The sequence below is a fragment of the Stegodyphus dumicola genome, chromosome 9 (genome assembly GCF_044657685.1).
Source record: "Stegodyphus dumicola isolate Sdum_Otavi_A_Nest chromosome 9, ASM4465768v1".
Classification (NCBI taxonomy): domain Eukaryota; kingdom Metazoa; phylum Arthropoda; class Arachnida; order Araneae; family Eresidae; genus Stegodyphus; species Stegodyphus dumicola.
In genome coordinates, this window is record NC_140776.1 from 99,406,100 (window position 1) to 99,431,554 (window position 25,455).

General features: G+C 33.7%; 1 protein-coding gene across 2 annotated transcripts in view; it reads left to right on the forward strand.

The window, feature by feature from the left end:
* The first annotated feature begins 299 nt into the window (after positions 1-299).
* LOC118187728 (metal cation symporter ZIP14-like) overlaps positions 300-25,455 on the forward strand; it is a 177,234-nt gene continuing 152,078 nt past the window's right edge. The window contains exon 1 of one of the 2 annotated variants that reach the window (XM_085823801.1): positions 300-739. The gene's annotated coding sequence lies outside the window, so the exon portion shown is untranslated. Of the gene's footprint in view, positions 740-10,250; positions 10,381-25,455 lie in introns of those variants that run through there. The other variant, XM_085823802.1, reaches the window with a different exon arrangement.

Here is a 25,455-nt window from a genome sequence, read left to right on the forward strand (position 1 = left end):
TAATTTTACGGAAAATCTTTCTTTCTTCCCTTAAAGTCCTTAACAATTATCTGATAATTCTTTATATTTCTTCATTCTTCAAATATTTTGAAACTTTGCGACTTTTCTCATTTCGGGTTTCTCCAATGTTGAGATCTCTTCTAGCTTTATTCCTCGATTTACATTATCAATTTGTTGACCGATAACCTTGGCATTGGTGTTTATGAACTTCACTTCCGGCTAGTGAAGTCTGGATCCGGAAGTGAAGGTTGATTTCTGGCGTCACAGACAGAGATATCAACGAGCCCAGCGGGAATGAGAAGTTGAGAGATGTAGACTTCTAACGTTGGCTTTTAACAGTTGCGGAATAATAGCTAGCTATCAAAATTTTGTTCTTAAATTTCAAACGCATGTTGTTTTGAAAACTCGGTGTAACGAAAATTACTCGTGTGTTTTCAGTAAAATGCTTTAAAAATAAATTTTGAAATTTTAGTCAGAATTTCTTTACTGTAAAAGTTTCTGATCATCACTTCAGCAGTAATTTTACAGTATATTAGCATATCGGAGCATTTAAGTCAAGTTAGTTGAATATGCAAGTTAAAATCGAATTTCGGCTAAATAATTATTTGTGACACCATTGGCATTGATTTTTGGAATTTTTGATTGGCATAGATTTTTGGAATTTTTGAATTTTTGATTGGAGGATATTTGGAAGTTGACTTTTATCAGGAATAAAGAAATTAGCAAGAGTGAATTTCAAGTAAGTACTTTCATCAAGTAATCTGTTTTGACTGAACTGAAAAAAACTGATAACTAAAAATTATTCATTAGGAGTGGCATTATCTAAAACTATAAGTTTTTCAGCATTGTCTCTAAATGCCATAAATAAAATAATGAAGTTGTTTTATCTGAACAATTATTTGCCATAGCATATAAACAATAACTTCTTCGATACTCCACAAATGGCCTTTCATTTATTTATTGTTATAGAAATCGATTATCTTAGATGAATTATTCAGAGATAGTTAAACCTATTAGTATTATAAGAACACTCTATAACAGGCATTGCGCACCTAATATTTCAATATGTACATGTCTTCTGTAATCTAATGATAATGCTTCAAAGGATCATAGTGTACTCAACTTATGAGTACACACGTTATGTATATATGCTACCTTATCCATGCTTTTGCATACACCTTGTAACATGGCAATGTATTATCCAGTTTCTAACATTAATTAGCTTTAACGCCTCTGTATAAAGTACCAAATTTGTATGTATGTTTATATATTAGTATATTAGCACAATGAACACGTATGGTTATCTAGATAAAGGTGGACGTGGCGCTATACCGATTAACCATATTGGTAGAGGGGTGGTGCCCACGTCCTCCGTCGCATGTCGCATGTCTATAACAGGCATGTCGAACTCTCGGCAGCGAGCCGTTGGGGAAAGTGCAGAATCACCCACTGCTTGGCGCGTTTTTAAGAATTGCTCGTACTCGGTATCCATGTACACATCGACCTATTTTCACTTTAAAAAAAAACATTCCAGAATTGCACAAAAATGGCATTGAGCGCTCCCATGACTTTATCCATGTACACATCGACTTATTTGCACTTAAAAAGTCAAAGAAAGTTGACAAAAATCCAATTCTTCTTACTGTTGTAAAAAGCGTCAATCAAACGCCAAACAAATAAGATGGCGAATCTGTATTTTCCCGAGCAGTTTGCAGCCCTTTGCTCAGTCTGAGAAAATAACAAAAAATAAAAAAAATCTGGAAGGTTTCAGATTTTAAAGGTCACACAAAAGGGTTTATTAAGATTTTCCACTGAACTCGCAGTCTACCAGTCTGGCTGATACTCCTAATTTTTTTTTTTTTTTTTTTTTTTTTTTTTTTTTCCATTTGGCTTTTTTAGCTTTATTTTTAAGCATCAGTTTCTTCGCACTTACGCCATATACAACAGCGAAATTACAAAAAATTTTAAAAGTAGAATTTTAGTTTACGTTTAGAATTCCTGATGCAGCATTAAGTACTGATTCATATTTTGCTGCTTTTTTCTGTCGTTTCTCAGTTTATTAAATAAGTTTTCTTACTCAGATAGCTTTACAAATCTTTTTTACCTTTTTATTATTAACGGTTTGTGTTAACGCACTTTAATTATTAAATGTCACGCTCTTGCCGTTTAAGCCACATAAAATTTGATTTAACAGCAGAATCACGAAATATTTAAAAACAGAATAACTTTCGATAGACAGTCTCGCGCCTTGGAGATAAAAATTTCCCCCCTCCTCCTACAGTGTTGCCACTGATTGCTTTGAAATCGTTGAACTCGTTAATCAAAAATTCGTTAACGTTTTACAAAATATAAAACAGATAATAAAGAAAGTTCGAAATTCAAATTCCGGGCTTCTAGGTGCCCTTGTTCAAGCTCAGGACCACATTATTGAAAATTTGATGACTCCAGTTACCGTTGTTTTTCACAGTGCGAGAAACGTGCATACAATCATGCAGATTCTTCGTTATTTAATTTCTTTAAATATAAGACAGGGAAATAATATTTGGTGGCAACAATTTGAAAAAGTAATACGTTATTTATACTGATTCAACGCAAAATGCCTTTCGAGACTAATATCTCATTCGGGACTAACGCCTCTTTTGTGCTAACGATTATAATATCTTAATAAAAGCTTTAATTTTTCAAAATATCGAAGCATATATGCAATCTTAAGAGACAAGGACTTTCGAAACGGTTTCTTTATAAAAATATTTAACTGTTTAACAAAAGAAATTGAGAGAAATTCAGTGTAACTCAGCTCTAAAGCAAAGATTTAGTACGACCACTTGCCTACCCGATGCTCAGAAAGCCGCAAATTTGCATGCTATGCAAATTTACTATCAAAGTAATTACGTATCAGAGTGAACAACTTTTCTAACTAATGAAAATGAAGAGGTCCCCAGCGAGATACAACTTAAAAGACATTCGTATGGCTTTCTGTTCTGAAATTGTTCATTCGAGCAGTATGTCTTCAGATATCCAATAGCTGGTTGCAGTAAAAAAGTACCAGGTGAAGGAGAAGAAACAATAGGCATCCATCTCTATGTTTCTTCTAGTTTGAAGAAATGCAATATAAGGTATTTCTTCTGCCTTCCTAGCGTGCCTTCGTGGTGTAGTGGTTCTGCACGCTGGGCCCGATATTCCAGAGGTCCGTGGTTTGATTCACGTTGAAGGCGATTGTTAATTTCTCATCTCTCCGGCTTTTCCAAAAAAATACCTAATATCTCTATACAACAGTAAAGATAAGATTTTTAGGCATTTATTCGTTTTTTAAACATATCATTAAATACGAAAATGCTTTTCCCTAGTAGACCCACACTGTTGTACACTAAAGACTATTTGGCCGTCGAACCCGCTTTATAAGATTATAGTAAACTGTCGACTAACTGGAGGCGATATAACTGGGATGAAGATTAAACGGATCCTTTATAAACGAGTTAAGCTGGTTTATATCGTAATGATTGAAATGTGTCCATCATAAAACCAACAGTGTAAAACAGAAGTGTCTACAAAAAATAAAAAAAGGAAAATTAAAAACAGGAATGAGGAATGTAGTTCAAAAACAAACGAAAATATTCCAATAGAAATATTTGCGGGATTTTAAAATCGGTGATATTGCTCAAGTTCTCATAAAAATATTGCTGTGTAATGCCACTCGTAACTTATCTTCTTCGTTTCTGATCATATTTATTCTTTCGTTGTTTACGGTGCTTTTAGTTTTTGTTTTGAATATTGCTTGAAAAGGCAAATAAATTTTCAATAAGAATTGTCTGCTGATTGTAATATGGATTATTCATTTTTCTTTTAACTGCTGTTGGATGAATCGTTGATTTGGGGTTAACCGTGAATGTCCTTTTCGGTATTACCTTGCTTAATCGGGGGCTGACTCTGTTATGGTTGCCGTGACCATTTCGCAGTTTTTTTTTCAAGATTTCAGAATTTTTGTATTAACTGGCCGCTTCCTCGGCCTGTCGCCTAAAATTATCATAAAAAAGAAAAAATACATAAAATCTGAAAGCTTTAAGATTTTACATTACGTCCAAAGGGCGTTTTTTAACGTTTTGTGTGCGTCTTTATTTATTAAATATCATGTTCTTCGCACTTAAAAACCATACAATTCAATTCCACAGCAATATCGCGAAATAATTTTTAAATGAGCATATCTTTAGAATTTCCTATACACAGTCTAACGCGTTGGAGATAAAAATGTTTTTTTCTATACAACGTTGCCATTGCTCGCTTTGAAATCCTTGAGTTTGTTAATCAAGAATTCCTTGATGTGTTACAATAGATGAATTCGATAATAAAAAAAATTTCAAATTCCAAAGTAGAGCTTCCAGATGCCCATATTAGGCGGAAAATTACGTTATTCAAAATTGGATGGCTGTAGGTACCGTTGTTTTATCACAATGCGAGGGACATACACACATTGATGCAGATTCTTCATTATTTAATTTCTTTAAATATAACACAGGGCTCTAATATTTGGTGGGAACAATTTGAAAAGTGAGCAAAATGCCAGAACGAAATTAATAGCTAATAATTTTCTGGGCTAACGGCTTTAGCTAACGCACTTTTCTTTTTTGTGAGTCCACTTAGTTCGATTTTATGTGTTCCACCTACTATAGATCTTAAAAATACTCGTAGTTTATGTTTTTTAGTAATAAACCAAAAGTTTTGCTTTTTTAATTATACGAATTAAACCACTCTAAGTCAAAATTTCTAGACATTAGCTGCAGTAGAAATTATACAGTAAGCTGTAAATGATACTGTAGCTCATTAAGCAATATATTTAAGTGAAAACTACTATTAAATGAAGAAAATTAAACAAAGATCAGCTTATTTCTTCCCTTTAGATTTTCTTAACTATAGGGCCCACCAGCGGCCGAGCGGCAAAATCGCTGAACACTGGTAGTTCGGTCCGAGGTTCGAATCCCGCGAACGGGCTGGCTGCATGGGCATTTCGTGGTTTTCCCAATTTCCCTTAGAAAGTTTTCCCTTAGAAAGTCTTCCACGAAGGCATCCCTCCCTTAGGCAGACAGCACTAGTGTGCTTTGCCGTATTCTCAATGCACACCATTTCTTAACTATATTTATACAATTTCGATGCGTTATTTTATTTTCAAGTACGTATCGGCAGTGTTAATGTTAACTGAAATTTCATTTGTTTCATTTTATTAACTCAAAAAGGACTATTATTCTTGAAACGCGATTTTGCTTTGTTTCCTGTCCTGTCTGTTATTATTGAACAAACTAAGTTCTTTAAAAGCAATAGATGCAGTTTATTAATATTTTTTTCACTTTTTAACCTGATTTAGTTAAATAAAAATGCATTTAATTCATGATATAGCTTTTTCAAGACATTAAATATTTTTATAGAATTACGTTATATATTTTTTCACTTTAACGTGTTGTTTCACTTTTCATTCGAGTCTGTTGCTATTTGGAAAAATATAAGATAGTATTGTTCCATATTTAAACTGTCTGTAATAAACAAATTAAAGTATATAAAAACAATAGATGAAGTTCTTAAAAATATTAATTTTAATCTGATTGATCTAAATAAAAAAGGCATCTAATTAAAGACATTAAATATTTTTATACAATTACATTGTAGAGACATTAGGATAATTTTTTGGAGCAAGAGAGATGAAAAATTAGCAAAGCCTTCGCCGGGAATCGAACCCTGGACCTCTCAATTACGCGCTGAGCGTGCAGACCACCACACCACGATAGCTCGCTAAGAAGGCGGGAGAAATACTTTATATACTCCCCCTTTTAAAGGTCGACTGGGGTTTTTAGGGGACCCAATCGCCAAATACTGGGTGAGGAGAATCATCATCCAACACCCTTTTAGTTCGGACGCCACTGCAGAGACATTAGAATTTTTTTTTTTTTTTTTTTTTTTGAGCAAGAGAGATGAAAAATTCGCAAGGCCTTCTCCGGAAATCGAACCGCGGATCACTCAATTACGCGCTGAGTGTGCAGACCACCACACCACGAAGGCGAGAGAAATACCTTATAACATTAGATATTTTTTTCACTTTTTAAAGCGGGCTTTAATTGTTTTCCAAAATTTCCACTGGTTTAACTTTTCGATGATTTTTCCCCCCTTAATAACACTCGTGTTCAAAATCCTAAAAATTACCTGAAAAAGACAATAACGACTAGCGATAAATTTAAAATTTTCCATTGGTTATAATCGTTAGTCTCTGAATCATCCTTTCGTTGTTTTTCTTCTAAAAAAATTAAGTGAAAAAGTCAATCTGCTTCCAATTTTACCTTTCTTTTTTTCATTTTTTATACTTATTTTTATATTCTTTTTATTCAATGGTTGAAATTAAATAGCAGTGCATTATACTTTCAGCGCCACTGATTAGACTACATTAAGATTACTTATATTTGTTAAATTATGGCACAACATTCAAGGGTTATCTAAAAGGAGAGATGCCTTCGTGGAAGATTTTTTAAGGAAAACTGGCTTAGACTTACGTTAAACATGGGAAAAGGCGTGATAACCCCTGAACTGCCAGCCCATTCGCCTGAATTGAATCCGCATCAGATTACTAGTATTCAGCGATTTTACAGCTCGGCCGCTTGTGGATTTAGCGTGTCTGAACAGTTCCAAAAACACGTTAACAATCGTCGAAAAAACTACGTTAAACACGCTGAAACAATCAGCAACACTGCCTTCAGGTTACAACGGTGAAGACAGCGTCACGGCAAAGCTCTAAAGTACAGCTCTCGACTCAGTTCTGTCGCTCTCCAACTAATCTCTGAACTCAGACCACTACTTCTGAACTCAACATACTCTCATGATACATTGCTACTCCGCGTTCAGGCAGGGTTTATATAGCTTTTGACCTGCCTTCGAGAACATTCTGGGGTAAACCGATAAGGGTTCGTTCTAGAATGTTCTCGCTCCATCTATGGCATATCGCCGAATCTCGCCAAATGGGCGATATCGCGCCAAATTTGGCAACCCTGCCTTTCCTTCCCATTTTCTGGCAATCTAAAACCAGCTTTGCTTGGAAACTATCTCACCGCAGCTGGGCATTTCATAACAATCTGATACTTAACAACAATTTTATTGTTATATAAGCTAATAAATAGCAGCATTTTTTAGTTATGATAAGCTATGCATTAAATTTAACAAAATACAGTGAACCTCTAGTGATAATCATTTCCTTCAGAAGGCGAATATTTCCGAGAATACTAACAAATTCCTGTATTGAACATTACATCTCTGTGATGATCGCGTCCACAAGGCTTAATACTGATTCATCTTTGTATCTTCAGCTTCTGTTCAAAATCATGTCGATTCAACCATTACCCTCCTGTCATTTTCTTTCTTTCTTTTTTTTTTTTTTTTTTTCGTTTCATCTTTTGCTGAAAAGTCACATTTTGAACTTGACTTCCTCATTTTACTGCTCTACATTGTATAGCAGTAAGAATAGTATTTTTTTACATTTGAATCTGATTCAGTAAAATAAAAATGCATTTAATTCATGATATATCTAATTGAAAACATTAAATATTTTTATAGAATTGCGTTACATATTTTTTTACTTTTTGAGTATATTTTTTCTCTTTAATGCATTGTTTCACTTCTCATTCGAGTATGTTGCCATTTGGAAAAATATCATATTGTATTGTTTCATATTTAATCTGTCTGTTATTAATTAACAAACTATCATTGTAGAAATTCTTAACTTACCTCTTGATTTCTAACATTTTCTATGTACATTTTTAACAATTTATTGCGCGTAGAATAGTGAATTTCAGACACATGCAAAATATGTATATCTGAATCTTAATTTCATTTTGATAAATACTGTTTACATAAGAGTACTTTACTTTTATAAAACTGGTTGTAAACGTACATTTCAAATACAGAACAGTTTTAAATAAAGATAATATGCATAATATAACATTCATAACTTCAGAAAATCAGTTTTGCAAAAATTATGAAATTTAACTTCCTGGCCTTGTATTAATATTTTACTTGTTCCAAAAGATAAAACAGGAAATATTAGGTAAAACACTACAAGAATTGACAGAGTTATTTTTACTTTTAGAGTTTGAGATCTTGTTGAAGGATCGCATACAAGTAGAAGATCATGTAAATAACTAAAAATGAAATAGCAATGTATAAAAATATTTCTGACATTAACAGACTAAGCGACGAATATTTATTGCTAGGCAGACAGCCCTGAAAATTATGATTTTAACTTTTCAAAAATGATATCTTATTCAAAGAATTTGTATTCTAGAATCAGTATTGGTACACAGTCAAATCGCTACATTATTTGCATAAGTTAAAGATAAAAATTTTTAGTTCGAGGATTTCTTTTCATAATTAGAAAATCATGATTATAAAATAATAAAACTGCGTGAATAAACAATGTATTTTTAGCATTTTAAAACTTGTAAATTACTTGCAAAAAATTTCTTTCGGTGTACCATATGTAACAAAATTATAAATTAAAGAATGCTACATATTAAATCACAGAAGAATGTCACTGAAGAGAAAAACTCATCTTCGGATTATTCTACTTTTTTAACAGACTCCTTAAGTTTTTTACAAACTTGAAAAAAAAAAACACGAAAATTCCAAAATTTGAAATTAATCATCTCGTCAGTTATTGTTGTATTCGAGTCTAATATTTTATAATTTAATTTTAGAATAAATAAACAATGTGAATAAGTATAACTACATGAACCGGGAAAGAGTATAAAAAAATTAGGTTTCATAACTTTCGCAAAACTGTTTTAAACTTAAAACTGGCAAAACCTGAATATTTGCGCCGTTTTAAAAACATAAGAGAAAAATAAGCAGGAAATAAAATTCAAAAACTGAAAGGATGATAAAAAATAAGTCACATTTTAATTATATACTTTCATGAGCAATAGAATATTAATGAAATTCAAATTAATATGCATAAAATGCGAGTGTTGTGGTTTGCAATTAATTATTATATCTCTTTTCTTCATGTAAAAACTTTGGTGTGGATACCACATGACTCCTTTGCAAGCCTATTAAATAACACACACTTTTTCTGCATTTCATTTAAACTTACTTCATTTGAAACTGAATTGATTACTCTAATTCTTTAATAAAGTGGACAGTCACACAGTAGCTAAAATAACAGTTTTTATTAACAGCAAATATTTACACAATTATTAATATAGCAATCTTACCTGAAATATTAGGATAGAGTAAAAGTCCATTTATTAATTTTTAAATACATATAAGTCTTTTATCTATGTTTTTAAAATTATTATAATGTAAGCATCAACAAAATAAAAACACAAATAAAACATTCGAAGGTTACTAAATTTTTAATTTACATCTGAACCATGCTTTAACTGAGTTTAAAACCCGTTCGAATAATGTGCCCTTATGGCACTGTCGATTGCGATTAAAATGGGAGGTGTAAAACTAGATATTACAAGAGTCCCAAATACAAAATTTTAGCACTTGAAGACGAATCGTTTTGGAGTTATGTGACATATGTACATACAGACGTTACAACGGAATTGGTCAAAATGGATGTTTCCGCTGAAATCTGAAAACCGAAATTTCAAGCAAATTGCCCTTTTTATACTGCCAATTACAATAAAAAAAGGGAAGTGCACAGTTAGATGCTATAACAGTACCATATACAAAATTTCAACATTCTACGGCTAATCGTTTTTGAGTTATGCGAGATGCATATGTAAGTACATGCCTACATTTAGACGTCACGAAAAAATCCATTTATTTTACAGTGCGCTTTGGAATAAAGGGTCCTTTATTCTGTCCGTACTTATAGATATTACGAAAAAAAAGCCAAAATGGATATTTCCCTTGAAATCCGAAAAACCGAAATATTTCGCGATTACAATATTTCCTTTACTTCGTGCGAGGAAGTAAAGGAAGTAAAAAAGAAATGCCACTTCGCTTTTACGAAAGATGCATATCGCTGCTTGTTTCCACTAACCGAAACATATCCGAAGAGAATTTTCCCTTTTACAGGAAATGGCCTTCAAAAAGATAATTTTGGGCAATAAGAGCAGAGACGTATGACCAATTTGGAAAGAGCACTTAGAATTAGGGCAGGTTTGCAAGAGGATTTTAATGCTCACAAAGAATTGCATAGCGTAAATAAAAAAAAAAAAAAAAAAAAAAATGCGTCGCATTATAGTTTCCAAACTTTTTTGCTTCACAGTCCTTTTTCTAAAGCTTTTCCTCTTCAACGCCCCTAACCGTCCAATAGTGATACACTGTGTCCTGTTTGATTATTATCTGACACTGATTGATTGTCTGAAGACACTGACTGATTTTGCACTGCTATTTTAGGTATGTAATATTTATCTCATTTGCATTACGTTGATCTATTAACTAAATCATATCATGTCACTGATTGACAGTAATTGAAGACTTTTCACGTATTTATGTTAAAACAACGAAACATGAACAAATATCTAGCCGCCCCAATCGGTATGGTAATTAGCAATACCAGCTGCTATCGTTGAGCCTGTCCTCGAATCCCGGTGAAAGCACAGATGATTGCAGAGCCTTTGTGGCATGGAAACACTTATAATAACATCAAATCGAAAAGTTCTTTCGAAAGAGTAGGAGTTAATTTAAACAGATAGGAGATTCTAGGATCCATATCCCAGCGTTCTCCGTCATATAGTCAGTATCTGTACATTGCATTAAGTATATCTGCATACTGGTATATAACATTGTATTTTGATTTCTTGGCTATATTATGATAGTGGATGGTTTCCTTACTTTGTTATACCCCTGAAGGAGAAATGCCAATATTACCAATCATGCTTGTATATTTTTATTATCTTTTCTCCTTGTCTTTTTATTATATAAATGTTTCAATATGATAACATACGTTTTTGTTTCTTGTGTTAGTGCACACCACATTAACTGCTATTTTCCACATGCAACTGCTATTTCCTTCAATATCGTAATGTATGGTGTAGCTCCTCATACTGATATCATCATTATTGTTATTATTATTATTATTATTTTAATTTGCGTACTATATATCTGATTGATATTTTACAAATTGAGTTAAATCGGGTAGCCCGTGATAAAGCAAGTACACTTTATATTACATAGCCTTACTGTATAAGGTATTTTCTTCCTCTTTTCTATATGCTTTCTGGTGTAACTGAAAGACCGCTCGACGCGTAATCAGGAGGTACGGAGCTCGAATCCCGGCGATTCGGCTTCCAGGTGTACGTATTCTGGTGGAAAACTGCGTTATGAAAATTTTATCCCTCTAGGTACCGTTGTTTTTGCACAATGCGAAAAACATGCAAACATTCATGCAGATTCTTCATTATTTAATTTCTTTAAATATAATATAGGACGATAATATTTGGTGGCAACAATTTAAAAAGTGATACGCCATTTATAGTGAACCGACGCAGAATGCCGTTTCGAGATTAATAGCTCTTTTGGGCTATCGCTCATTTGGGCTAATAAAAATTTAATGGGCATAAAAAAAAATTATAATTTTTTTATGTTTGATGAATTTCTAATAAGTTTTCTTTTCGTCATCATTTAGTATTTGTAATCTGGTCTTAAAACTTTACTGAGTACTTAGGTAACCACACGGTTCGAATAATCAGTATTCTGCTATATATTATATTATACAATCAAAATCACACCCTGTACGTTTGTGCATACATTTATTTACTAAATATGCAAGCACCATTTGAAGAATTATTTTTTGGTAATGATTTACAGGTTTTAGTTATTTATTTTATTTTTATTTATTTATTTAAATGGCGCCACTAAAACGCTGTTTTTAAATGAAAATAAGAACATTTTATTAATGAATATTAATGAATGAAATAAATTGAACAAATAATTTAATAAATTAATTAATTTAATAAATTTTTAATTTTAATAAATTTAAATAGCTTCATAATTCAATAATAATAGCTTCGTAAATATAAAAAATTCAATAATTATCATATTCGAATCTGTGGCAGAATAGCGGGAAAAAGAAATGATTAAAATAATCAGTTCTAGCGGCGCCATCTAAAAATAAAGTATTAAATGCGGTAGATCACCTACTACGTCAATGCCTCATTTTTTCAGAAAGCCCATTAGTTCGGATGGCTGCATAATTTGGACATACATTTTAATAACATCAACGTAGTATCCGAAGCTACATTCGTATTGTTGTTGTCTTGTTTCATGTAATTTCATGGAAGAAGGGTTGCCAGAGCCTCAAGGAGGTTGGATTTCTACTTTCCACCTCAATTTTGAGGAAGCCTCACCCTCAGCACCAAAGCTCTCACCCCTGTTCCCAACCACCAAACCACAGTAGAGGACTTACGGCTCGCCATATATTTAGAGTGTCGCCATGCCACAAAAGATGCTGTACATTTACAAACATTTATGCCTTCTTCGGGAATCGAACGGGAACTTCGTTACCTTAGTAGGCTCGTCTAACCACTACACCGTCTGGCCGCGAAGCAACATTCTAACAGACGAATATCATACAAGCTTTGCATTTGACTATCATAGCGACAATAATAATGCTGTTTTATAATTCTACACCAAATTTACTAAATTTATTTTCAGTTTCTTACGAGAAGAACATCTTACGAAATTAGAATTTACGAAGACATTGAATCAGAATCAATTTATTTTTCCGCTTTTGCTGCCCAAGTGGTTTTTTAACCTTGTAACCAGATTGCCTTTATAACTGAATTCTAATGCTGCAAAGTGTAAGATAATCTCTTTTTCCACCGTGTATTCAAATGCCCCTTAAGTCTGATAATTTTCTGCATGAGTAATCATTTGCGTCCGATCAAATTGAATTATGGCCTTGCTCGTGAAATGGCGATATGCAAATGATTTGCACCGATGAAATATTTTATTCCTTTTTTTTTTAAATTTTGTTCTCATTTTTAATGACGTAAAAAGCGGATTATAAAGTTAAATTTCTTTAGTAGTGTAAAGATCGTGACTTGTAAAGATCATGACTTGTGAAGATCGTGACTTAAAGAGAACGTGAAATATAAATAATAGGACAAGAACTTGCATTTTACGGTGTGGCAACAAGAAGAGGATTCGAAAGATTTATATATATATTTTTGTTTAGAGAGTTGAATGTTTTTAATTTTTGAATAGTTGTAAGAGTTTTAACTGCAGTAATTAAGAGTTTAAAATTTTGATAGTTTAGAGCTGCAGTATTTATTTTTTTTGGTTCTGTTTTAAAATTTAAATAAAGGTATTTTGTTTATTCTGAAAAATTAGCTTTATTCTTCCTAGAAGATTCAATATTCATTATATTGAAATAAGGAAAGGATTTTTACTGGCGCAGTCGACAGGATCGGAGTTTCCCCGCATATAATTACGAACCAAAATAACTCAGGTGAGAGCTCAATTTACCTTGGAAACGTAAAATAGTTAATTAAGATTATGAAAAGTTAATTATTGTTTCCGTCATGGAATCTTAGTTTATTTACTTGTCAAAGTAATGAATACGCCAGTGTTCAAATGTAATTTTCAAAGTAATGAATACGCCAGTGTTCAAATGTAATTTTCAAAGTAATGAATACGCCAGTGTTCAAATGTAATTTCGTTTGACTCGCCAGAGTAGGTGAACAACACATTAAGTATTGATTCTACTGATTGATTTTCGTGTCGAATAAAATTAAATTCATTGTGAATTATATTTAAATAGAAAAAGAAAAGAAAAAAAATAGCTTTTCATAAAACTAAGAGTCTATTGGCTGAATAAAATCGAGACATGGCTTTTATGGGACGTGGGAAAAAAGAGGATTTGCTGGCTTTAGCTGCTGAATTAGAAATTCAAGTAGATCCAAGTATGAAAATCGTGGCGATAAAAAATAAAATAATTCAAAGTGATACATATGATGAAGCATTTGCTAAAGAAGTGTTTTTAACGATTATTGAAGAGAGGAAAAGAAAAGAAGAGGAACAGCGAAGAAAGGAGAAAGAAGAGATTGAGGAACACCGAAGAAAGGAAAAAGAAGAGATTGAGGAAAGACGAAGGAAAGAAGAATTAGAAGCACAGCAGAAAAGAGAGCAAATGGAATTTGAATTGAGGAAACTCGAAATTGAATCTCGTGTTCGACTAACACAAACTCCACCAACAAATGAAAATGGACATCATAATTTTGATTTAATTAAGCTTATTCCAAAATTCAATTTAAGACACGATGATATTGTGATTTATTTATCCTTATTTGAAAGACAAGCTAAAAGGACAAAGATTGATCCTAAAGATTGGGTTTCATGTTTATTGACTTTAATGCCATCTGAAATCATTCAATTAATTGGTAGGGAATCTGAAGAAAATTTTGAAGATTATGAGTACATTAAGGCCATTTTATTGAAGAGATTTAAATTAAATCCTGAAAGCTTTAGAAAAAAATTTGTGATGCACCAAAAGAGCGCTGAAAAATCATGGAGAGATTTTTGCTACGAAATTACAAGTTATTTTGAAGAATGGATCAATGGTCTTGAAATCACAAATTTTGCCGCGTTAAAAGACTTGATTATTACTGACCAAATTAAGAAAAGAGTACCCTATGAAGTAAGAGACCATCTTCTTGACGACTGGGCGAAATTCGTTTCTCCAACCAAATTAGCTGATAAACTTGACGAATATGACAGTGTTCGTAATATCTCAAAACAGAATGGTGGTAATCCATCAGCAGACAGAACTAATAAAAAATGGCAACCTCGTTCTCCACTTCCAGAAAGAGCTTTCAGAAATAAATCGCTGTACGCTGAAAACACGCCAAGAGTGTACCCATCCCGTAAGAGTGACGAACCACAAAAGGCTAATTTCAAATTAACTTGCTATAATTGTGGAAAAGAAGGTCATACATCTAAGTTATGTACCAAAAATCGGATACCAAGAAGTGCTTCTGCAACAGCACAAAACAACTTAATACAAACACAAGCACCCCTAGCAGAAAAAGAAAAACCAGAAGTGCTAACTGTCAAGATCTCTATTCCTGTCTCAAAATCAGTGGACGTATCTAGAAACATAGATGAATTAAAACTGGTCAAAGTTAAATGTGGAGATATTATTCTAAATGGAATCGTAGACAGAGCACAAATTTCAGTAGTCCGTGAGAAATTGGTTGACAACATACCTTGCGAAGGAGAAAGTAAAATAGAGATATCTTCTGCTTTTGGTGAAAACGAAATTACTCCACTAAAGATTTTCCAGATGAAAATTGACGATGATTTTCACGGTAGAGTGTCCATTACGTGTGCTGTTTCAAAAAAGCTAGTTACCGACTTGCTATTGAGTTCTTCAGCTTATGAAACACTCTGTGGAAATATCGAACTGTGGAACTGTGATCGTCATTGGGATGCATCCCCCTTAGAGTACAAAGAGACAGATGATAAACCCTCACCAGTTGAAGACATTACTACAAATTTGGCTGTTGTTAATCAGATTTCCCAAGAAAACATAGAGTCTCTGAAAACAACGAACAAGGTAAGACTAGAATTCAAGACACATCAAGAACAAGACGAAACTCTGAAAAAATGCTTTGAATGGGCAAATAAAAATCAAAATTCATATACTTTCGATGATGGCATATTACTTCATTCCGAATATATCTGTGGTGAAAACATTAAGCAAGTTGTATTACCTTTAGAAAAAAGAAGGGAAGTCCTAAGAATGGCACATGAAATCCCTCTTGCCGGCCACCTCGGTGAGAAAAAGACAATTCAACGAATCAAGTACTCATTCTTTTGGCCTACTATTAAGCAAGATGTTAAAAAATTCTGTGAAAGTTGTAAAGAATGCCAATTGAGGAGAACAGTTACGTACAAAGATCGAATCCCAATTCAACCTATTGTTAGGCCGGAAACACCCTTTGAAGTATGGAGCGTGGATTGTATCGGGCCATTAGAACCTCCATCCAGGAGAGGTCATCGGTTTGTGATATGTGCAGTTGACCTATGCACCAGATGGGCAGAAGCCACCCCCGTCAAAGACATAAGTGCGAAAACAACATGCAACGTTTTGATGAGGTTTTTTACTCAAACTGGATTTCCAAAAGTGATTTGTTCCGACCAGGGAACTAATTTCACAGCCAAACTCACCCGAGCCTTTGAGAACTTACTTGGTGTGTCTCCACGATTCTCCACTCCAGGACACCCCGAGAGTATGGGTGCTGTCGAGCGTTGGAATAGAACCTTAAAAGAGATGATGAACAAAAATATCCAAGAACATGGCAGAAACTGGGATTTGAATCTTCCCTATCTCCTGTTTGCCTACAGAGAAGTGCCACATAGCACCACTGGTTTGTCTCCCTTCCAGATGGTATATGGAAGAATACCACCAGGACCATTATCTTTGCTGAAAGAAATATGGACAGGTGAACGTAGCATTCCAGTTACAGCTCCCCGTTCAATTGAAAATTATCTACAAGACCTTTTAGAAAAATTAAGAAAAGCTCATGACATTGCATCAGCAAATTCCAAAATATCTCAAGAAGAGTACACTTCAAGATACAATTTACGTTCTCAAGAAAAGACTTTCAATGTTGGGGACAAAGTCCTCGTGTTAATGCCATCATCATCACATAAATTGCTCAACACGTGGCAAGGACCAGCTACCGTGATCAAACTTACCAGGCCACACTCTGCCAAAATCGAAATGGAAAACGGAAGTATTAGGGAACTCCATATAAATAAGTTAAGGCCATATATTGCTCGTGTAGATCACGTTGGTATCATTTTTGACCAAGATGAAGAGTTTGGAGATATCCACTATGCACCAGCAGATCTTATGAATAAATCTGCTGATGATATCTGGACCCATTTACAAAATTTGAAAGGTGACTTAAAATATTACCAACGGGAAGGACTATTTAAAGTACTAAAATCGTATGTAGATGTTTTCAGTAGCAAACCTGGTCAAGCCAATGTTGATGGTCATGACATCAAGGTTACAGAAGGATGTAATCCGAAAGGATTGAGGTCCTACCGTGTTCCTGTTTCACTTCAAGAGGAAGTCGATCGTCAAGTTAAAGAACTGTTAGAATGGGATCTTATAGAACCCAGGCTTTTAAATAGCTTCACAATTCCGGACGCCTATCCGATGAAGATTGCTAAAGATTTACTATTCGAAATAGGGAAAGCCAAATTCATAACAGTTCTCGATTTAACCAAGGGATATTGGCAAATTCCTATGAAAGAAGAAGCTAAACCCTACACAGCATTTATCACTCATTCCGGCCATTACCAATGGAAAGTTCTCCCTTTCGGTTTGAAAAATGCTGGAAGTACCTTCCAAAAATCGATGGATAAGGTGCTTGCAAACCATAAGAACTACTGCCGTTCATATATTGATGATGTGGCAATATTTTCTGAAACTTGGGATGGCCACCTCTATCACATCGACCAAGTGTTTCAGACACTGAGAAACGCAGGTCTAACCGCAAATCTAGAAAAGTGTGATTTCGGAAAGAGCCACGTGAAGTTTCTAGGACATGTAATAGGTTCTGGCTCTCACTCTCCAGATCCTGAGAAAGTAGAAGTCATCAGAAATCTGTCTAAGCCTACCACTAAAAAAGAAGTCAGGAGTCTTTTAGGGCTAGCAAGCTACTATAGGGATTATATCCCAAATTTTTCTGAGATTGTTTTACCTCTAACAAACCTTACAAAGAAGAGTGTTCCAAATAATATTCCATGGGACTCTGAAAAAGAAGCAGCTTTTAACAAACTTAAAGAAGAGTTGATTAAAATGCCATCTCTGCATACTCCGGACATCAGCAAGCCCTTTCAACTCTATACGGATGCATCTGCTTTCGCAATTGGAGCGTGTTTAGCTCAAAACGACGAACATGGCAAAGAAATGCCCATAGCATTTTTCAGCAAGAAATTAACGCCCTGTCAACAACGATGGTCAACCTTCGAACGAGAAGCAGTTTGTGTCATCGAAGCCTTGAAAAAATTTGACACATGGATTTTCGGTGCCAAAGTGCAGATTGTGCCTGATCACAATCGCCTCACCTACTTGACCCAAAGCGCCCCTCATGAAGCTAAACTGTCTCGTTGGGCCTTAGCGTTACAACGGTATAACATGACTGTGACATACCGCAAAGGAAGTTCACATGGGAATGCTGATGCTTTGTCAAGGTTAGCTGTTAACTCTTTCTCTCTCAATGAACTCTGAGCAACATTGTCTCTACGGTGACGAATGTGCTTCTTGTGGGGGGACTTGTAAAGATCGTGACTTGTAAAGATCATGACTTGTGAAGATCGTGACTTAAAGAGAACGTGAAATATAAATAATAGGACAAGAACTTGCATTTTACGGTGTGGCAACAAGAAGAGGATTCGAAAGATTTATATATATATTTTTGTTTAGAGAGTTGAATGTTTTTAATTTTTGAATAGTTGTAAGAGTTTTAACTGCAGTAATTAAGAGTTTAAAATTTTGATAGTTTAGAGCTGCAGTATTTATTTTTTTTGGTTCTGTTTTAAAATTTAAATAAAGGTATTTTGTTTATTCTGAAAAATTAGCTTTATTCTTCCTACAAGATTCAATATTCATTATATTGAAATAAGGAAAGGATTTTTACTAGTAGATTTAATTTTTAATTTATACTTGGTTGAATAATTTTAAAATTTTTATGTACAATGTTTGCATTAAAGATCTTCAATGATTGTTTTTTAAGTATTAGCATTTAAGATTTCAGTGCAAATATAGTTTACAATATAACAAGATAAAAAAAACTTTCCTTCAATACCTATTTTCACATCAAATTAAAACTACTAAAAGTATTTTAGCATAATTCATTGCTGTTTGTGAATTTGAGAGCAAGAATTATTTCGTTTTGTTTAACTTCCGGAAGAGGAAAAATAATTTTTCATATTTCAGATTATTGATTTAAAGGAGAAGAATAACAAAATTTTATTATGGAGTTAATTTAAAGCAAAATTTCGCGTAATAATTAAGATCGCTAAGACTGGCAGTTCAACCCGAGTTCATATCTGGCAAAAAGGTTGTTGCATGGGCATTTTCGTGATGTTTCCTCATTTTTAACGTGAAAACAAGTTAGTTTAGTTTAAAAACTCAGGCTTTGATACTTGTATTTAGGCTTGTTTCAACGCGAAATATATAAGCACTATTACAAGCCCGCCTCAGCTAACTCCGATCAGGGAAACTATCTATACAAAACCTGAGTAGAGATTTCAAATAAGGAAAGTCCAGAAGATATATCTGAAACCAAGCATCGAAGGGCTGTCTATCCAACCAATCAGCGGAGTTACAGGTACTTTCTCTCTTACACTTTCTCCCTTACCTTTCTTCTTACACTTTCGTTTCACTTCGGAAGTGAAAGAGAAGTTCTGAAATTCACCAGTCCTAGATCAATACAGAATTTACTGTGAAAACTCTGTACTTGTAATTAATTCCATGATCTTAACTTCTAATTGCAATTTATCAATCTTCAGTCTTCAGTCTTGCAATTTTCAGCAAGACTGAAGAGTTCCTTTAAGAAGGAGTGTGTGCTGGAATACATAACACTCCGTAAGATGGCTTCCTTTGAGGAGAGGTTTTTAGAAGACTGTTTGTTTCTGCGCATTGCAGTGCTTCAAAGTGGGCAGGTGAGGTAATTCATCAGTTTTAGCGATTTACTGGTCTTTTTGGTAACCAAGATAATTTACCAGGGGTGGGGAGGTTGATAGTATCGACTGCAAGTACGTTTCAGTTTTTTAACAGGCTGTTAAAACATCCAGGCTGCCCGTGGATAAAACAATCACATAGAAATCATTGCATGGGAAACTTTCAAATCTTTATGCTCGTTGTCGAATCGTCAGCCACAGCGGATTCCTTACTGCTTCTGTTATATATTTTTTCCTTCACTGTTTTTCAACTTTTTCCTCCAATCTCTTGGTGACTTACTTCACTTTCCTGACAGGAATATTAAGATTTTTCAGAGAAACAAGTACAGATTTTTCCTCTAGTTTCTAGAATATGTCCTTGAATTTTCATATTTAAGGGCCAATCTTTTTTGCCTTCATATACGGTTTTTGAAGGCAAAACATTACACTTTTCCTTGCCTATTCTTTCTCAAAATCCAGTCTTACATTGTAGAGACATTAGGTAATTTGGAAGCAGGAAAGATGAAAAATGAGTAACCGCCTTCGCCGGGCATCGAACCGCGGAACTCTGGAATACGCGCCCAGCGTGCAGACCACCACACCACGAAGGCCTGCGAAGAAGGCGGGAGAAATTCCCTATAATATGATCACGTTAAAAAGTCTCACAAAATCAAACATTTTTGTAAATAATGAAAAGAACGAAAAGCTATTTCCAACTCATGTCAGGGCTGGGTATTTTGCTGCTGGTAGCTCCAAGCGTGGTGGAGTGTGATATGGGTTTCTTCGGCTACCTCCATTTCACTTTAGTTTTCAATGTCGAGATATGTGACTTGGTTCTTGGTCTGGGTTAGACAAACTAACCTGCTTCCTGGGCGAAATCCAACTGGTTTCTAGAGTGATGGTTTCATCCTCTGTTTTGCGAGTGCAAAAAGGGATTTCGATCTCTCAAACTTTCACTTTGCATATCTTTTTCCTTGGTTTCGTAGAACAGATAGCTTCAGCATTACCATCATTATATTTAGTCATTGATTCAGTCAGTAGTTAATCCTTAGTTGATATCAGTATTCCAAGAGGAAGCTAGAGCTTCTCGAGTTTTCCAGGAAGAACTGATGTTCCTTCGCTTTATAAATCTGCAGCATATGAGGAGAACCTGAATTCATACCAGTAATGTTTGCTTTCATCAGGTTAGACGTAGCTGCTACAGGAGATGATTACTTGGTGATTTTCCTTGTCAAGCATGACTCTGCATTGTATGATCGACATAAATAGAAAAGTTTTCTTGAGGCATTATAAAAGCAAGGCATTTTTCCAAACCAGAGCTTCTACATGTGCGTGCTTCGCGCAGCAACGCTATACTTGTGTGCGTATGCAGGCAAAAAACATTCACAAATATATCTCTTTTCTTAGACAGATAGCTACTCCTAATCAGATAAACCAAACCATGAATACCAAGTAAACCAAACCCAAAATCCCCAATTATTTAACAATCTGGACTCTCACGATCTCATTGTCAAAATGAATTATAATCTACCGTGTTTTAGATCGGAAGCTAGTCTGAAGACTATTAGAGTTTTCGGGACAGGAAGCATGGAAAGTCAACTGTGACTTCACCTGGAGGTTTTTAACATTTGTATCTTTTCCACTTACGATGCGAGTATTATTTCATAAATCTTTTTCACAATCCATGGTATATGACGCAGAGAATTTTCTGTTTCTAGAGTCAGGGTTAAGATAATTGCTTTCTCTATTGGTAACTCACAGTTGACAAATACACCGGAAGTGCAAAAGTCTTTAAACCATCGCATCAGTGTTACTTCTAATAAATCACACTTTTTGTAATCATCTCCGTTGTATCCCATTATGTACATTTATGCATACATTTATTTATATTTAATACGCCTGCAACATTTGAGGACAGCCTAATTTAGATATGAATTTAAGTAACATAAATGAAATTCCTTGGGTAAACTGCACACGATGTGCTTCCGCATCAGAAACCACGTCCACACTCGTTGGAAGAATTTAGAAATAATATCTTGCTAGTGATTTATTCGCCGTATCAGGTCAAAAATAGCAAAACTGAGATTCTTTGACCCTTCTGCGTGCGGCTTGCATAAGTAACTTCACATCATAAAAAGCGTCGGCTAGTATCATAACAAACGTCGCGTAACGTACGGTTTCGATTCGTTGATGCTTTAAATATGGTTTGCTTGAGAACAAGCGTAGCACTTGAAACAAAAATCATGCTTCAAAACCCTGTTTAAATTATCAATAATTTCAATTTTTTTTTAATTTCATTTTTTATTTATATTGATTTTAAAGGATTTCGAATTATATGACATTTCTGTAATTTATTATCGTTGTGATACTTCTTTTGTAAAGATATTAGGTTTTTCGGAACACTAGACGTAAAAAACCCAACTTTGCTTAAAATCGAACCAAGGACTTTTGATTCCTACCTAGACGTGCTACCAACTACACCTCGGTAGTAGGCAGAAAACCCGGTCAAGGCAGAAAATCCGATAATTACTTATGTTCCCCTCTTCCTATTTAAAGGGCGATTGGGAAGACAGGTGCAGGATCCAGTAGACTAAATCCAAGGGAGGACGAATTATTGTCCAGCCATTTAATTTGGGTGCCATTATAAAGCTAAACCAAAAGGCCCGGTGGCGCAGTGGCTAGTACATCGCGCAGCAGCATCTCAAGTCCGGGGTTTAACCCCGGGCTGGGCAAGGTTAACTAAGCAAAGTCGTACTATCGCCTGTATGGTGCACTTGTCGGACAAGTGCAATCTCGCACTCCTTGCCACGATGAATTTCGTGGGCTTGTTCTGATGTTACTGCCAGACAAGTGAGATAATTCAGACAGCTAAACTAACTTTTCCTTAAACTAAAACTAGTCTGAACCTCAAGCCCAACCAAACTTAGGCCCAACTAGGCACTGAATAAGCACAGTAAAATAACAAAATCAGATAACTAAACTTATTATAGACTTCAAAATTTGAAGTACAAAGTAAACTAACTAAAAAATTACTTCCACTTCTCGCGGGGATACTAGATAAACGTAAATTCAGATTACTTATAATTTGTAAACTAAACTATATCCTATAACGTGACTCAGTAAATTTCAAGAGCTAATTACTGATACGTGTTGTGGCGTTCAACTAAATAGAAATAAAAATAAATGCACTGCACAGAAGATTAAAAAAAATGAAATAGTCTTTATTTCATAGTAACTTATACCAAATTCTCTACAAAGATAAGCCGACTTATAGTATAGTAGTATACGCGTTATAGCAAACCCAGGAGCATGGCATCAACTGCATATCCAAGAAACAGTAACTAGATTCAACAAGATATAAAAATAGTCTTTATTTCGTAGTAACTTACACCAAATTCTCTACAAAGATCAGCCGACTTATAGAATAATATCAATGACTAATTGGATAAGATGGCTGAATACTGGTAGTTTGATTTGGCTTCGAATCCCAAAGTGCTGGCTGCCTTATGTGACTTACCTTATATGTAATATAGGGTACACTGTAAAAAAAAATCTGTAAAGTTACTAAGAAAAGTCGTGGAAACTGGGATGCCATGGATTATTTGAGTAATCAAAACAGGAATTTTCTTAGTAACTTTACAGAGATTATACCTGTAATGGTTACAGATGTTTGACATGTAATGTTACAGGAAGTTATTCTGTAGGCATAACAAAGTTTTTGTATGTTGATTACCGAAGCATATGCCTGTAAAGGTTACAGATCAAAGATCTGTAATGTTACAGGAAATTATCGTGTAAGTATAACATGTTTTTCATATGTGATTTACCAATGTAAACATCTGTAAAGATTACAGGAAATAATAGTGTAAGTAGATCGTAATTTTTGAATGTGAATTACTAAAGGGAATATTTGTAGATTACTAGTGTTCTGCTTGTAAGGTTATTGCAAGTGATTATGTAAGAACATGTATTTTCATGTGAAATTTTAAAGGATATATATGTAAAAGTTGCAGATAATTTACTTAAAAGTTCTTCCAAATAATTATGCATATAGAACATATTTGTCTTATACAAAATACAAAAATGATGTATTCCTAAATATTAAATATTTTGATTGTAATATTACTATAAATAATTACACATGTAGAACATATGTTTTATGTGAAATGTCTACAGCTACTGCTTGTAACAAAATATGCTGCATTTATTTATTTGTGGGGAAAGGGAAGTTATGTAACTTTAAATATTAAGTTTTTTTTTTTTAAGGAAAAATACCTTAGATTTTCTAAAAGATATACAACATTTTCTTTCAAAATATTCCCAATGTTAAAAAGAAGCTCAAATTTTATGTTTTTCTTACATCTGCATTACTTTCCTTTATTGAATTTTAAGACATCTCAAAGTTACATATGCATCACGAAATAGCTGGAAAAAAAACTTGTGTATTAGACTTAATGGTTTTTTGGCAATAAATTAGTAATGTTCTAGAATTCCCCCGCTGAACACTGGTAGTTCGGTCCGAGGTTCAAATCCCGCGAATGGGCTGGTTGTATGGGTATTTTCATGGTTTTCTCCATGTGTAACATGTATATAAGTCAGTTTCCCTTCGAAAGTCCTCCACAAAGGCATTTCTCCACTTAGGCAGATAGTCCTAGTGTGCTTTGCCATACTTAAGTAAACTAAACCAAATCATTCTCCTTATACCCAACAGTGTAATCTAAAGAGACTGCAATTGGATATGATTACAGTAAAAAAATATTTTAATGAAATTGTTTCAATAAACAATTCTAAATATTTTTTCAAATTCTAAAAAAAAATTACTTATGTAACTCAACAATGAACTTAAATTCAGTTATCACAAGTTATCCAAAATTATTTTCATGCTTAATTGCATTATTCATTTTAATTACAACATATAATTCTTTTAGGCATAAATGCTTTTTAATCTCTTCTGCTACTGACCATTAATTGAAATAATAGATTAATTAATCGGACAGTTGTACAGGTATTTTCCCAGATTTAAAACTTTATTAATAAATTACATTCTTCTCATTGAATACAAAATTGAAGAATTAGTTAGTCCTAAATTTAATTTTTCAAGTATTCCTTCTACTAAAACATTTATTGCCTACAGGCAGCCATACAGTAAGCTGAACACTAGCATTTGGCTCTAGATTTAAATCCTAGAGAATGGGCTGCCTGTGTAAATGTTTGTGTAACATGAAGTTTTCCTTAAAATATTCCTTTCCTTGGACAGATGGCCCTCTCTTGCTTTGTCATATTTCAAATAATCAATTCAAGCATTTAATGTAGGTATGACTTCACAACTTCGTCCCAAATTCTAACTGAAAAATTGAACAGAATCCCCTGATACTGTGTCTATAATACATGATGAATATAGAATGATCTTAAAAATTTAAGGAAGAAAATATAATGTATTTGGAAATGCCTTGATCCTATAATTATATTTTTCTCTGCTATGCCTAGAAAATTAAGAAAAGAATGTAAAATCTGAAGATAAAGAATTCAGCATTAATAATTGATATGATAGTAGTAATAAACTAAAAATTTTTTAATGAAAAATTGATAATGCATAATGGCTCCTTAAAATTTTAATTTTCTATATTACTATTAATGGAACTAATTTATCACTATAATCAAAATGACTCAGATTTTCTTTCTTTAACTGATGTCAAAAATACGATGATTATTTCAAAATTCGTGTGGATGATTTAATTGTTCTCAAAATTTTCTATTCATTTATTAAATACTTCAGATTAATGTTTTTGT